We start from the raw sequence: 16,747 nt of genomic DNA, 5'->3' as shown, positions 1-16,747 counted from the left end.
AAACGTCTCTAAAATATATCTAAAGATAAAGTTCTATAACAATGTGGAGTTAAGCTTAGAAAAAGGAAAAACTATGTCTTTACTCATGAGCTTTTGGGTCTGGCTGAAAAAAGTTGGTCCAAAGTAAAGTCTGAATCATTTTAGATGAAGACTCAAATCCTCATGACAAAAGGACCTTCGGGAGAGCATATGGTTGGGAAGTTTCCCTCCCTCTTCAATAGAAGTGGAATAATGTTGGATGATCTCAACTCTGGAAACCACTTCAAGAGGTCACAGGCCTCACCCTGTGTAACCATTATTTAAAGTTAGTCAGTGTCCAGCTGAGGTTATTTATTATTTTGTAGAATGTGTCATCAAATGAATGTGCATGCACTGAGGGTTATTTTTTTCAGGATTATTTTTTCTACATTTGCTGGAAATAACCAATATTCGTTTAGTGTTTTGTTACTCATGTCTCAGATAACTATGTTTTCTTTAGATTTATTTTCAATCAAAAATACCACAGTTGGCCTAGTATTATATATTCAAACTTCAAACTACAGTATTTTGGGTCAGAAATCAAACGTTTTGCTTGCGGTGTGCTCTGCCAGACTGTATTTATACAAGTACAATCAACAGAGGATTCCTGTTTGATAAAAGCTTGTTTTGTCTGCTTCAAAATCTTTTAATCTTATCACCCTCAGTGCCTGTATATTAAAACTTAAAGGTTCTGTATGCAGTCAGTACTTGTAGGTGCATCTTCTTATCCCCATGATTTATGTAATTTTTGGAAGCGCACATTTGATTTGACTAACAATTTTATAAAAACCAGCAAAAAATAAAGTAAAAAAAAAAAAACAAGTTTTTTTTAACTCAAATAAAATCTTTTATCCATTTTTCTCATATTGAAATATTTTATACTCCAGCGGGTTTTAAAATAATCCGTCCTTTTTTAGACTTTTATTTCAATCCCTAATTGTTTGGTCTTGTCTGACCACCATTGTACATTCTATCCATCATCAAATGCCCACTTTGCACATATACCAATCAGCTGTTCCCTTTAATGGTCCTCCCAGATAATAATTTACCATATTTTCTAGAGTATAAATTGCTGGATCCAAAAAATGCACAATAAAAAAAGAAGAAAAACGTATACAAGTCGCTCTGGAGTAAGTTGCATTTTTAAGAGAAAAGTCCAACATTTATGAACAATTTTGCCAAGCCAAGCATAGTGCTGCGTTCACACCAAACATGCGTCAAATTTGCGTCAGTTGCCTCTTTTGACATGTGCCAAATGTAATGCTCAATGTTTGTCCATCGTGTGTGGAGAAGCTATAATTTTCTAAAGATCTTTCAACCAAGACGTCTTCTTTTTTAGTATGTAATACTATGTAAAGCTTACTTGTAAAATATGATGTTTACTTCTGTTTTTGACAACCGGAAAGGTTAACAAAAAAAAAATGTTCCACTTTATTTTTCTTCTGTTTATTTCCGCCAGACCACACAACTCGCAAACAAGCAGTCATCAAAAAAAATCAAGTCAAGTTTGCACCATACAGTGAAAGCTTTTCTCATTGAAGCAAATAGTTTGAGTTACAAACATCCTCTGTGTGTTTATGTGTGTTTGTAGTGACCCCACCATTGCATTAAGGTAAAGGCTGCACAGAAACTAAACGCATCTGGGAAAAGGCACTGCTTGTTGCTTTCACTCAGGCAGAAAATCCGTTTTAGGTTGTGAGCTTTACCATTGAGCACTCTGATTCATTCAAGTTGCATTCTGAACTTTTTTCTCTCTTTCACAAACATGAATCTAAAGAGAGAAAAGGCATAAAATGTGCTGTACGGAACGAAGAGCCAATATGCGTTACATAGATTGAAATGAAAACTGCAGGCCATGCATACATGCATTTAGAACCAAAAACATGTTCCATCAATCCATTTTCTGAACCCACTGAATCCCTTTTTGGGGTCATGGGGCTGCTGGAATGGCGGGATTCACCCTGAACAGGTCATTAGTCTGTCTTTGGGCCACACAGCCACATCCACACATTCACAATAACTAATTAACCTGTGGAACACATTTATTAACTGTGGGAGGAAGCAACTGTGCAGAGACAACTCATGCAACATGGGGAGAACACACAAACTACACACTGACAGGTCCTAGCTGGGATTTGAACCAAGACCTTTCATAATGCTCTGACCACTGCACTAACATGCAGCCCCAAAAGGGTGTTGACTGTTAAAAAGAAAGTTCTTTTTTTGGGGGGGCATAAAGTGAAATTTATAAATCCAGATTTAGAGAGCATTGGTGCTTAACGTGATACTGCTCTTGAATAGATAAAGTCAGAATTATATTTATCATTTAAAAGTACTGAGAGGTGACATAATTTCTTATACATGTATTATTGTATTGTATTGTATTGTATTATTGTATTATATTATTTGCTTTGCATCAAACTTAATAACCTTTAATCTAAATTAGTTTCCTCTAATTTCATTACTTGTGAGTTATGTAGGGATGTCAGATATCCAGCAGGAGGAGCAGTTATTTAAAGGTCCTGCTGGACAAGCTGCAATGCAACAATAACACTCATTTGCAACCGTTTTCAAAAGGTAGTCCTTTGAATCAGAATCAAAAATAAATAAATAAATAAATAAAGAGAAAAGAAACAAGATTATTGTGGGAACCACTTGACTCAGAGGAGCAGATCCCATTTTACTGCTGTTTGTATCATTTTGAAGCAACAGAATGGGATTTTTTTTAACAGCATCACTCCGCACTTTTTTTTTCATTATAATAAAAAAGTACAGACAAAACAAGTCACAAATTGATATTTCCAATACCTGTTTGTGAGCTGTTTTACACTTTCTCATGCAGAGACACAAGTATGAAGAAGCTTCCATAGCTCAGTAAATCACTCTGAAATCAGTAGTGACAGTTTGACAAGTGTAGGTGTAGTCTCCTTATTTCTGAACAGGCCAGGGAAAATAGCTTTGTTATTAAAATACTGGCTTCCATGTTCATAGTAGGAGAAATACCTCATCAACCTGTGTCAAGCAGCCTTCTGCAATTTCACATACAGCCTGTCCTGATCAATAAACGTCATTTCTGTTGCACTTTTCAATACTGTGTGTAGCGCAAAGTGCTTTCCATAAGCCCACTCCTCCCGCATTGATACATTATAAAAACACTTGTGCAAAAATGTAGTGTAATATAGAACAAGATTAAAAGTAAAATTTGGACTTAAGAAAAAAAAAGGGGGATGATGAATTAATAAAGAAGACAAGAGAAATAGCAACATATTCATATAAAAGTTGCACAACATTAAAAGATAAATAGAGAATAGATGTCACCATGGATTCTTATGGGTTAAGTTAGTTTGTTTGCAAGATTAAATAAAAATCTTTATTTTCACACAATACATACACAAATGTAAATATTTATTACTATTCAAAAAAGTAGGTATATCATTTTAGATCTTTGTCTCACATCATTTTTTGTTAGCCATTTAAAAAAATGTCTAGATTTAACCAAATATCGTCTCTTGGTGGAGCTTTGAAAGTTTCTACAGTGGCAGAAAGTTTGTTGTTATAATGTTACCAAATGAGCTTGTCTGAACCTTATGTTTCCCTTGCTACAGCACTTAACACTGAACTCTAACTGTTTCGTGTCTGACTGATGTTTCTGTACATTCAGTTGAAGCAGACTGGAGTCTGACATTAACCCGTGTATCTTTAGGCAAAACAAGTCTCACAAATTTCTGCTGAGAAATAATGAGATAATTTAACGTCCTAGTTTGAAAAAATAAACTGCAAATGAATGCCATGTGATTTACACATTAAGACATACCGCCATAAAACACAGCTCCACCTGGGACTCAGTGGTAAATGATGGTGGGATCCAGACTGGACACCAGACGACCACACGCAGACATGATACTGGGATGATTCACCCTCCCTGGGGTTCTGCTGCATTATTCCATTATTCACAGGGTTAAGCATAGTATGGTAGGGGCACATTTGGTTTTGAGGCATATTTTTTAATTCAGCAATTTACCAACTGTTGTTCGAAAGAAAAACTCCATATTGACCCCAGATGTGTTTAGTTGCTGAGTATTGAGAAAATGTATCATCTATATCTGCTTAACATTATTAAACATTATTAAAAAATGTTGTCATTGATTGACTGCATAAGGAAATGCATTTTTTGCTTAGCAGTTTGACTCCTAAATGCATTTTTGTGTGTTTTTTTAGTAAATATCTCATCATTTTTCACTTAGATGAAATGGGTTTGACCTAAATCAGAGATATGTTGAGAGTCTAACTCTTATGCCTTGCAGAGCCCCAAGTCAGAATGGCCAGAGACCATTTTGTGGGGATGAAGTGGGTTAGGTGTATAAAGCTCCAACAGTCAGGGAAGCCTTTCAGTAACTTTGCAAAGGTCCAAGTCAGGCAGGGTTAGGAAATTGAAAACAGACTTTAAGGGGCACAGCTCCAGGACATAAAGACTGCAGCTCCACAACGTGTTATTTGATGCATTTCATTTTTAGAAGTGTGGATGCTATAATTTCAAACATTCATAACTTTCATTTAACATAAAGACTAAGCTGTTAACAGATTCCCCCAGTCATGTGACCATTGCTTAAAAATCATTACCAAGGAGACGACAATGCCAGAGAAGCAAGCTAAGCCAGGAGCTTATCATTCTTACACAGACAGAGTCAGTGATAGACATGAGTCACTGTCTGTACTAGACACTAGTGTGCTTATGTGGGTAGCTTTTTCATTTGCAACCACAAAATTTATCTCAACAATTTATCCAAGCTTAATGGGATAGCTTGTATTCCAGCAGTGGCTGCCTTTGAGCATTAAAAAAAGTTATGGTAAAATAAAAAGCTCCAGAGCCAGACATCAGTCCCTCAAAAAATAACTTATGAAACATTACAATCCATAGATTATTTTTTTACCTTTTGAGAAATTTGGTCTACATTCACTTTCCTTCTTCGTTTCCTATCCTCTCCCCAGAACAAACAGCTGACACACACATACACATTCTCAGCACATACATTCCTTCAGCTGCTATCACACTGACATACAGGGCCGCCCATCACTGGGTCAGTGGAAGGCAGTTGCCATGGCAGCACATCCTGTGCAGTGTTGCCGCATGATCATGATCAGGAGTGATGCCACTGAAACAGCCTCTTTTCTTCGCTCTGCATTGCTGCCTGATTGCAGTTAAACAGAAACAGGAGCTCTTCAAAGGCCACAGTTCCCCTAGAATTCAACATAGAACATGACAATAAAGCAAATTATGAAGAGAATAACTCCTCTTACTCGTATAGTTCTAAATCAAAGATTATCTGCAAATCTTCAGGCTTTACACCATGCTCTGTAACACGTGCTAAGAATAGCGCACAGTCCTGTAAAAGGAATTTATCAAATGTGAAGCAAGCAGAAAAGAGACGTGTTATAAAATACAAGAAATCATTCCTATAAATGAGATTTTTGGTAAATATATATTCACTATTAGCGTTAAATCAACAACTTATTCTGTTTTTTGCAATTGAGAAAGATGCAATTTGGCAAATAGAATACAAAAATGGATACAAATAGATTTATTTTACCTAGCAAAATGAAATACTCTTAACTTGCTACTGTCTCATAATGACAAACTTGTGTGATAAGAGTTTTTTAAGCTCCGTACATTCCACATCATACATTTTCAGTGTCTTAAATCATAGTTTTGTTCTAGGACTGAAGTTGCTCCAACATTTGTAAATGTAAAAAAGAAAAAAAAAAACAATAACAACAACAAAAAACAACAAACTAAATATAACTGATGGAATGCAAATTCGTTCACAACATGGTGTTTCAACTTTGCAAAGCAAACATTCATCAGTCTAGTTTGCTCCACTTTTTGCAATATCCCTTGCACATCAAGAATAACACTGACCCAACAGTCTCTGCAAAGCCTGTTTTCAGAAAACTTCATTTAATCAATGCTGACCGTTATTCATGCACATTAAGCATCCTTTGCTTTCCTGATTCTTTGTTTGGAAAACAACCAAAGATATATCCTCAAATCCAAAGTCTTCAAAAGTTGCAAAGATAACTGCTAAATATGGCATATGCAACAATAGTACCCAGGCAGAAAGCTTCTTAAGCTGGTCAGACTCTACATGCATACTCTTGGTTTACAGTTATCCCATCAGATATACTACATTATGGAAAAAAAACCCAGCAAGAATTGTCTCAAAAGAGCATCTGTGTTAGCTATAAAGCATTGACCTAATCCATATACTCCACAGCTGGGTGCCAGTACAACATTGACAAGTGATGAAACACCACAAAAATGGGTGACTGCAAAAAAAGCCTGTGATTTGAATACCAGATAGGAAGAAAAAAACATTCATAAACCAGCATTTGGATTTTGTTATGCTCTCACTCATAAACCAGCCACTTAAAGTATAGCTCATTTTAGGATGATGTCATGGGTGACGGACGCCCTCCACCAATATGGTTTAAATAATGTAACCACAGAAACATTTCAACATGGTCAAAGTTAAGTAGGGAGTCACCTCAACACAAAGTGATTTGGAATGGAGTCATCACTTAGTGGTGGTGGAAGTCAGCCTGATAGAATTCAGACCACTGAGCAAATCTGTCCTTTTCCCCACAGTCTGTCCACAGTGTTTACATTGGGGAACATGAGAACATATTCAATGTTTTATCATGCAATCTACAGATCTTTCATACTTGTGAAACATAACAAAATACAATTTCCTTCTCAAAAGCAACAATTCGGCTCACATCGTTCAATATCATTAACCTGTCTGCTTTTCGGAATCCATAAACAATTTACTCCTAACTTAGGTGATAACCAAACCTCTGCTTGAATGAAGCGCAAGCAAACGTAATCAAAACACATGTTAAGGTTTACCACACCATTTTACAAACTAGTGGTAAGTGAGTATTTAAGACACATTTGTCAAACTTCAGACCTCGAGGGCCAGTGTCCTACATGTTTTTCAACCTGATCCAGGTGATCAGCAGCAGATAAGACAGGATTTCTGAAAAAAACAGCAGGATGCCGGCACTCGAGGCTTGGAGTCTGACATTAATGATTTAGGGCTATAGGGCAAATGGAGAATGGAAATTAAATTAATACTGGCCACAAATTGTTAAAATGTATTTAATTTTCCTATATTAATAATGTTATATTAGTTATGATTGCTAAAATTAGATTCTAGAAAGTACATTTTTGTAAGTTGATAGTTTTGTGTTATTGCAACTTCTTCTTCCACTTTCGGCTTCTCCCATCAGGGGTCGCCACAGCGAACAAGTCGCATGGTAAATTTGGCAATGTTTTACGCCGGATGCCCTTCCTGACGCAACCTTCTCAAACCGGGCTTGGAACCGGCAGAGGTAGAGAAGGGAACAGGGAGCAGCCCGGAATCGAACCCGGGTTTCACGGACGGAAGGCGCCGCAAACCAGCACGAGCTAAACTGGCTCCCCCCTTGTGTTATTGCAACTATTATTTTTAAACAAACACCTATGCATTTACACATTGATTTGTGGGCCCATGCTAATATTGAACTAATGAGTAGCTCAGTGCTTGGTCATTTGGGGTGTGGAGTTGTAATATTCATAAAATGTCTAAAACTGGGCCTCTACTTGAGGGAACAAAACCTGTGCCTGTCCTCACAGTAGATTTTTTGTTGGTTTCCATGGTTACACCGGAAGAGCCTGATCTATTTTCAAGAGCTGGAAGCTAATCGTTCTCAATGAGGCGAACCATGAGCGTAAGGCAGGGGATGTAGTAAAAATGCAAATACATCACAGATTGTACAGGGAAATACTTTAAGAAGAAAAATGGAGCGCATGCTGCAGTCTGTGCTTCAGAAGTGGGATTAGCTTTTCATCTACAACACCAAAGGCTTCAGGATTGCCTGTATTTCTTGTCATTAAGTACAGGCATCCCAGTAATTCTGCAGCAGAATCAAATGCATTTGTCTAAGGAAATTGTGCAAGCCCTCACAGGCTAATAATAGTTTCATCCCATGTGTAAAGACACTACCAACAATGGAACAACTCTGTTCATACAGTGACATATTAATGTCCTAAAACCCACAAACATCTCGATTTAAATAGAAAACATTCCTTGGGGATTAGTTCACCTTCACTGCATGTGTGAGGATAGCTGGCATTAATGAAGTGACCAAAGAAAGTGCTCCAGGTGTTAAAATACAAGGGCATGTCGGCATATTGACCTCATACAACTTTGAAATAAAACAGATGGGCATAGTACGGTGGCCCTGAAGTGCAAACCATTCAACAAATCACTCGATACAAAAACATTTTTAAGATCACAGCAACAATTTAAAAAGCGTATTACATTTTAGAAAACAAAACAAAATTTCAGAAACCAAAACATAAAAAAGAAAAAAGAAAAAAAAGAAAAAAAGATTTCAGAAAACAAAATTAATTTCCAGAAAAAAAAAGAAATATTACAAAATGAAAACATTTCAGAAAAAAAAAATAATTTCCAGAAAACAAAATGAAATAAAAAAAATGAAAACATTTCAGAAAAACAAAATTAAATATTAAAAAATGAAAAACATTTCAGAAAAAAAATGAAATATTAAAAAATGACAAACATTTCAGAACACAGAATGAATTTCCAGAAAACAAAACGAAATCTTCAAAAATGAAAAACATTTCCAAACCGGAAGAAGCAGGTACTATTGGACAACGCTGATTGGATGATGATGTTTGTCAATCATTTGAACTGAAAAGTATTTTAAATGAAGCGACGACGGATTTTATCGTCCAAACAACAATGTACCATGATAATTCCCGTATTTCCCATTTACATATTAAATCAAAAATGCAGCAAACAGATAATGAAGGTTTAAATTATTTTTTGAATATTTCGTCTGAAGCAGAACGGTCACCCGGAAGTAGTTTGTGTGGATGACGTCCGTTCTGCAGGTAAACAAAGAAAGGGACGGTAAAACGTTAACATAAACTTTAATCTTTGAATATTTAGCGGATGTGATGACAGAACGCACGCAGAAATATCAACACCAACCAGGTTTACAAATGTTTCAAAATGTCGTGAGAGGATTCTGTCTAAAGCAGCAGCTGCGAAGAAACGGGTGTTAAAGACGGCGCACATCAGGAAATGCAGTCCCGCCATCCACTGATAAGGTATGGAGGCACATTTGTTTGATCTAATAAATGTAGCGTTAAACGTGATTTCTAGGTGGGTGTTTACAGACAGATCCAAGATCCTTCAGTCATACGTTAATGACAGGTTACCTCATCAGCTGGAGAGGGGGGGTCACGTGGGCAGGATTCTCAGACAGGTGTACCAGCAGCATAAATCAGCAAAGCTGTCAGGTAAACTGCAGCAGTTTGTGTCTCAGAATAACATTTATGAATGCTTCTTATTCACACTATTAAGATCTGTGACTTTAGAGTGTGTCAGTGCACAGAAACATGACAGTAAATGACTGGATGTGCACATCATCAGACACGTCCAGGTGTGTAACTAAAGGTGGCAAAGTCTGTAGTGTAAAATAAATCTTTAAAAAAAAACGTTTTAGTCTTTCAGGCAGAGGAGGAATACCAAAGTGTTTTAGAATGTATTTTTTATAAGACTGAAATAATGTATTTTATTCTGAGTTTGGTGTTTTGACACCTCCCTAATGAATTTCTGGTTTAACCCATTTTCTCCTCATTTTGATGAACTCAACTTTTTCCTGAATGAAAGATGAACGGCAGCCAATGTTTTTCTGTCAGGGATTTTTAATTTATTAATTTATCTCTGTCAGGGATTTAATCTAGCCACAGGGGTTGCAAGCCAGTTGCCTCTGTGCCGGTCCCAAGCCCGGATAAATAGAGAGGGTTGCGTCAGGAAGGGCATCCGGCGTAAAAATTGCCAAAATAACTATGCGAATCATCCACACCACTTTAGACATACCGGATCGGTCGAGGCCCGGGTTAACAACGACCGCCACCGATGCTGTTAACCTACAGGGTGTCGGTGGAAATTTGACTACTGTTGGTCGAAGAAAGAGAGGAGGCAGAAGGGTCCGTGGCCAGAGAGAGAAGGGAAAAGGCAGGAACATAGGTTTGAGAATAGGGACTCTTAACGTTGGCACAATGACAGGGAAAGGCAGAGAGCTGGCAGACATGATGGAGAGAAGGAAGGTAGATGTACTGTGTGTGCAGGAGACAAGGTGGAAGGGCAGCAAGGCACGTAGTATTGGAGGAGGATACAAACTGTTCTATCATGGTGCTGATAGGAAGAGAAACGGGGTAGGAGTGATTCTGAAGGGGGAGTTTGTAAACAGGGTTCTAGAGGTGAAAAGAGTCTCAGACAGGATGATGAGCCTAAAGTTGGAAATTGAAGGGGTGATGGTGAATGTAGTCAGTGGGTATGCGCCACAGGTTGGCTGTGAGTTAGAAGTGAAGGAGAGATTCTGGAGTGAGTTGGATGAGGTCATAGAGAGTTTTCCCAGAGGAGAGAGAGTTGTTATTGGAGCAGACTTTAATGGGCATGTTGGTGAGGGCAACAGAGGTGATGAGGAGGTGATGGGCAGGTTTGGTGTGAAGGAAAGGAATCTGGAAGGACAGATGGTGGTGGACTTTGCGAAGAGGATGGAAATGGCTGTAGTCAACACTTACTTCCAGAAGAGAGAGGAACATAGAGTGACATACAGAAGTGGAGGTAGGAGTACTCAGGTGGACTACATCCTATGCAGACGAGGTCATTTGAGAGAGGTTAATGACTGCAAAGTGGTAGTAGGAGAGAGTGTAGCCAGACAGCATCGCATGGTGGTGTGTAAGATGACTCTGGAGGTCAGGAAGAAGAAGAGAGGGAAAACAGAAAAGAAGACCAAGTGGTGGAAGCTACAGAATGAAGAAACTTGTGAGGAATTTAGGCAGAAGTTGAGACAGGGTCTGGGTGGTCAGGATGAGCTTCCAGATGACTGGGAAACTACAGCAGAGATTATCAGGGAAACAGGTAGGAAGGTGCTAGGTGTGTCATCTGGAAAGAGGAAAGACGGTAAAGAGACTTGGTGGTGGAATGAGGAAGTACAGGAATGCGTCCAGAGGAAGAGGTTGGCTAAAAAGAAGTGGGATGTAGAAAGGACTGAGGAAGGTAGACAGGAGTACAAGGAAGCGCAGCGTAGAGTGAAGAGAGAGGTGGCAAAGGCCAAACAGAAAGCTTATGATGAGCTATATGACAGGTTAGACACAAAGGAAGGAGAGAAGGACTTGTACAGACTAGCCAGACAGAGAGACAGAGATGGGAAGGACGTGCAACAGCTAAGAGTGATAAAGGACAGAGATGGAAAGGTGCTAACAACCCAGGAGAGTGTACAGAAAAGATGGAAGGAGTATTTTGAGGAGCTGATGAACGTGGAAAATGACAGGGAAAGAAGGGAGGAAGATGTGGTTGTTGTGGAGCAGGAAGTAGCAGAGATTGGAAAGGATGAGGTTAGGAAAGCTCTGAAAAGGATGAAGAGCGGAAAGGCCGTTGGTCCTGATGACCTACCTGTGGAGGTATGGAAGTGCTTAGGAGAGACAGCAGTGGAATTTCTAACAAGGTTGTTCAATAGGATTTTAGAGAGTGAGAAGATGCCCGAGGAATGGAGGAGAAGCGTTCTGGTTCCGATCTTTAAGAACAAGGGTGACACGCAGAACTGCAGCAACTATAGAGGAATAAAGTTGATGAGCCACACAATGAAGCTGTGGGAAAGAGTAGTGGAAGCCAGGCTTAGGAAGAAGGTGGAGATTTGTGAGCAGCAGTATGGTTTCATGCCCCGTAAGAGCACCACTGATGCCATTTTTGCTTTGAGAATGTTGATGGAAAAGTACAGAGATGGTCAGAAGGAGCTGCATTGTGTGTTCGTAGATTTAGAGAAGGCGTATGACAGGGTGCCGAGGGAGGAGCTGTGGTACTGTATGAGATTGTCTGGAGTGGCAGAGAAGTATGTCAGAGTAGTTCAGGACATGTATGAGAGAAGTATGACGGTGGTGAGATGTGCTGTAGGTCAGACAGAGGAGTTCAAGGTGGAGGTGGGACTACACCAAGGATCAGCTTTGAGTCCTTTTTTGTTTGCTATGCTGATGGACAGGCTGACAGACGAGGTAAGACAGGAATCTCCCTGGACAATGATGTTTGCAGATGACATTGTAATTTGCAGCGAGAGTAGAGAGCAGGTGGAGGAACAGCTAGAGAGGTGGAGGTTTGCTCTGGAAAGAAGAGGCATGAAGGTCAGTCATAGTAAGACAGAATACATGTGTCTGAACGAGAGGGATCAAGGTAGAAGCGTTAGGTTACAGGGGGCTGAGGTGAAGAAGGTGCAGGAGTTTAAGTACTTGGGGTCAACAGTTCAGTGTGATGGGGAGTGTGGAAAAGAGGTGAAGAGGCGAGTGCAGGCAGGTTGGAGCGGTTGGAGGAAAGTGTCAGGAGTGTTGTGTGACAGAAGAGTGCCAGCAAGACTCAAAGGAAAGGCGTACAAGACAGTGGTGAGACCAGCTCTGCTCTATGGGTTAGAGACGGTAGCAGTGAGACAGAGACAAGAGGCTGAGATGGAGGTAGCGGAGATGAAGATGTTGAGGTTCTCCTTAGGAGTGACCAGGTTAGACAGGATAAGGAACGAGTACATCAGAGGGACGGCTCACGTTGCCTGTGTTAGGGACAAAGTCAGAGAAGCCAGACTGAGATGGTTTGGACATGTTCAGAGGAGGGATAGTGGATATATTGGTAGAAGGATGTTGGAGATGGAGCTGCCTGGCAGGAGGGCAAGAGGACGGCCAAAGAGGAGATACATGGATGTCTTAACAGAGGACATGAAGTTGGCTAATGTTAGGGTAGAAGACGTCCATGATAGAGTGAGGTGGAGGACGATGATTCGCTGTGGCGACCCCTGATGGGAAAAGCCGAAAGAGAAAGAAGAAGAAGAAGATCTCTGTCAGGGATTTCAGTGGAGCTGGAGTCCAGTGCAGAGGAAGCTGCAAGCATGTACGAGCAGGAACTGGGGTCCCTTACCTGTGCATCTTCCTCTGGATGTGATGCTGAGCAGCAACGTGGACAAACCTTCCCTGACATGACTCTTTTTGATATAGTTGTTAAGCACAAACAGACTTTCCCAGATGCATTTTTTCCTCTAATAAATGTGACTGACAGGTCCGCTGAGTAAATGCTGAATGTAAACGGAACATTTGATTGACTGCATGAAGAAGCCCATAAAGGAAAATCCACAACTGTTTCTTTGTTTCTGTTACTGAATAACGTATTCATTTTAAGTTTTCAATAAATATACTGCATTGCTATGAAACAAATTTGTTTATTTTCATATCCATTATTACAATCCTCACGTCAGCATTCAGTTTTTTCATTGAAAAAAAAACTTTTCTAAACAACAGCTTTGAAAATCAAACATCATCTTTGTTAATAAAGCTTTAATACCTAAAATGGTAAACATGGAAAAACTCCTAAATGAAGCAAGCCTAATATGAACATTTTAAACTGGAGTTTTGCTTAAAGGAACATTAAGTTGTTTGGAGTTGTACAAGTGTTTGATGCGATTCCTCAGATGTGATTTCCAGATCATCAGCCCGACGCTAAAGCCAGGAATTGTGCTTCGTCTTTCACTCCCCACTGCATCATTTACAACTAATCAGGCTTATGCAGCAGGTTAAAGACGTTTTTTTAAAGGACCTGCAATTTAAAAAAAAAATTAGATATTAAGGTTAAATAATATTTATTGATTACATTTCACATAAATCATGGTGACTTGCCTGTACACTGCACAATGATATGAACGACTTTAGTCTTCTCGTATTCCCATGTAGAGCTGCCATCTGTTCTTCTGCAGCACAAACCTTTCTGGAACTTCGCTTTGAGAAACTTCACCTGCAGAAATATCACATGTTAATTCAATTAAGTATTTTATAAACTGTAAAGTTCATTTTTAAGTTTCAGTATATGTGTATATGCATGGTTCAAAAATATACAATGCACTTAAATATTATTTCCCATAAGAACTTGTTTACTGATTTCAGTCTTAAAGTCGATTTTTAGCAACACTGATGCCATATAATTACTGTAATTACTGTAGAAATCACAGAATCAGGCTGGCTCGGAGCTTTTTCTCTCATGTTGTCACCGAAAACGGGAACGGCTATCATGTGAAGACGGTTCGTCTCATCGGGTTCCTTTTGCGCATGCGCAAGATAAAAAGAAATTATCTTTTCAAAGCAGCACTTTAATTAACATCCTAAAATTAACATCCTTAGAGACATGTGACTGACAAAAGAAAAGATCACAGAATTGATTCTTACCTAAAGATGATTGACAGCGTGAACCTCGCAGCCGTAGACATTAGCGCACAGCGTTCAAAGTAAAAGTTCTCACAAACTACTTCCGGGTGACCGTGTGTCAGGCGAAATGTTAAAAAAATAATTTTAAAGTTCATTAACAGTTTGCTGCATTTTTTATTTGATATATAAATGGGAAATACGTGGATTATTATAGTACATTGTTGTTTGGACGATAAAATCCGTCGTCGCTTCATTTAAAATACTTTTCAGTTCAAATGATTGACAAAAATCATCATCCAATCAGCGTTGTCCCATAGTACCTGCCTCTTCCGGTTTGGAAATGTTTTTCATTTTTGAAGATTTCGTTTTGTTTTCTGGAAATTCATTCTGTGTTCTGAAATGTTTTTCATTTTTTAATATTTCATTTTTTTTCTGAAATGTTTTTCATTTTTTAATATTTCATTTTTTTTCTGGATTTTTTTTTTTTCTGAAATGTTTTCATTTTTTAATATTTCTTTTTTTTCCTGGAAATTAATTTTGTTTTCTGAAATGTTTTTTTTTTTTGTCATTTTTGTTTTTCAAGTTTTGGTTTCTGAAATTTTGTTTTGTTTTCTAAAATGTAATGCTGCTTTTTAAAATTTTTTTTTTTTTGAATTGTTGTTGTGATCTTAAAAATGTTTTTGTATCGAGTGATTTGTTGAATGCTTTGCACTTCAGGGCCACCGTAGCATAGAGATGGTGCAAAATAAAGAGCAGATTTAAATGGATAAAAAGGGCCTAGAGGTCATTCTGAGGAATAGTCCTATTTGGTTTAATCCCCTGTTTAATCCAGACTTCATAAGGCCTCAACTGTCTGGTCTTTTTTTGTACTCGTTTTTGGAGAAATTCCCATACATCACATTTCCCTGCAGCTGCATCTTTTACTTTAGGTGCAATTTGGACTCATCCAACAAGAGTTCTATCTACTCATTAATATTCATAGTAAAATTTACAGTGACCCGCATGCAGGGAGCTCTAGAGGCTGAGGTTAAATCCCACTGCATGTGCAGCAGTGATAAAGCTGCTACTTTGCGTTCGAGAACTGTCCTCAATTCTTACTCTCTCTCTATTTGAGTCTCACTTCCAGCTGCCAAGTTGTAAGAAGGAATTATGATGTACACAGGAGGAGCAATGAGGACAGCAGGGAGTGATGGTTGAAAGCTCAGACGAGGAAAGTACAAAAAGTGGGGTTAGTGTTTAGATGCAGTCCTCCCTGTGTGAATTGAACAAGTCATAAGGTTCTTGCCATACAGTTTTCTCTGGGTTACAGAGACTCTGTGAGGGGACTAACAGGCACTTGCACAGTAGTGGGACAACAAAAACATACAGTAGATCAAAAAAGTCAAAAGGAAAAATCAGTTAATGCCTTAAATAGTTAAGACTAAAGTCTTGTTTTGATTAGTGATAAAGTTCTGTTCAGGTAAAGACTAGTTATCACTATTCAATTCAAGTCAGTTTTATTTGTATACCCCAAAATCACAACAACAGTCGTCTCAATGGCCGTCATACTGGTAATTGTAAAGTAAACATAAAATCAAAAGGCTCACGAATACATAGAATATAATACGAAAATACTAAATTGAACCAACTAAATAGACTATACTAAACTGGGTATCCTGCCCTACGACCCTCCTACGCGGTAAGGAAAAACTCCTAAAAAAAACGGATTCCAGAAAAAACAGAAAAACCTCAGGGGTGCTCACATGAAGGAGGGATCCTCCCGAGGATGGACAGGCGATGTACCAGAACTCATAGACAAGAATTAACTTATCTAACTCTACGACTACATATTTAAAGTCCAGCAGATGGGCTTCATCCAGATGAGTTGGGGGACGGCTGGGGGCGTGAGACGAGCCAGAGGCAGGATCCACAGCCAGGTGTAGGAGCAGGAGCAGAGACGAGGTACACGGTCGGGTACGGTCGAGCTATTGCAGGGTTGGACTAAACTTCTTTAAAGTCCCACTCCAATAATCTTTTGATTTATTTAATAAGTGTTCCCAGTGGTCTTTTAATCATGATTTAGCCGTTTTTAGCCAAAAAAAAAAAAAAAACTGTTGGTTTTTTTGGGCATAGTTTCTTCAGAGCAGCAAAGGTTTATCAAAAATTTGCTCCTACGTTTTGGGCATAACTGCTGGCGTAGACTAAACCTGCCCTTATTTCCCATCATCCCTATTTTGCAGTTGCTCCCTCCAGCGTCCAGCCCCCCACACCCCAAGTTAACATTATCGGTGCAGATTTCAGACATATGCTAGCTCAGACGAGGAAAACGACGACGCACATGCATCCATTTGTCTGCAATTGCATCAGAATGGAGTGGAGCAGTGAGCATATGGTCGGCTGACTGTAGCACCTGTATCACAGCTACATGCTTTTTTTTCGTCTGTT

At 38.9% G+C, this 16,747-nt stretch overlaps 1 protein-coding gene across 15 annotated transcripts in view; it reads right to left on the bottom strand.

Moving 5' to 3' along the window:
- Nucleotides 1–16,747, bottom strand: part of nav1 (neuron navigator 1) — a 79,900-nt gene that overhangs the window by 27,146 nt on the left and 36,007 nt on the right. The window lies entirely within an intron of this gene.

Source organism: Oryzias latipes, chromosome 5 (assembly GCF_002234675.1).
Source record: "Oryzias latipes chromosome 5, ASM223467v1".
In the NCBI taxonomy this organism is placed as follows: Eukaryota; Metazoa; Chordata; class Actinopteri; order Beloniformes; family Adrianichthyidae; genus Oryzias; species Oryzias latipes.
Note: the sequence above shows the minus strand (reverse complement) of the source record. Positions and strands in the feature narration are given on the sequence as shown.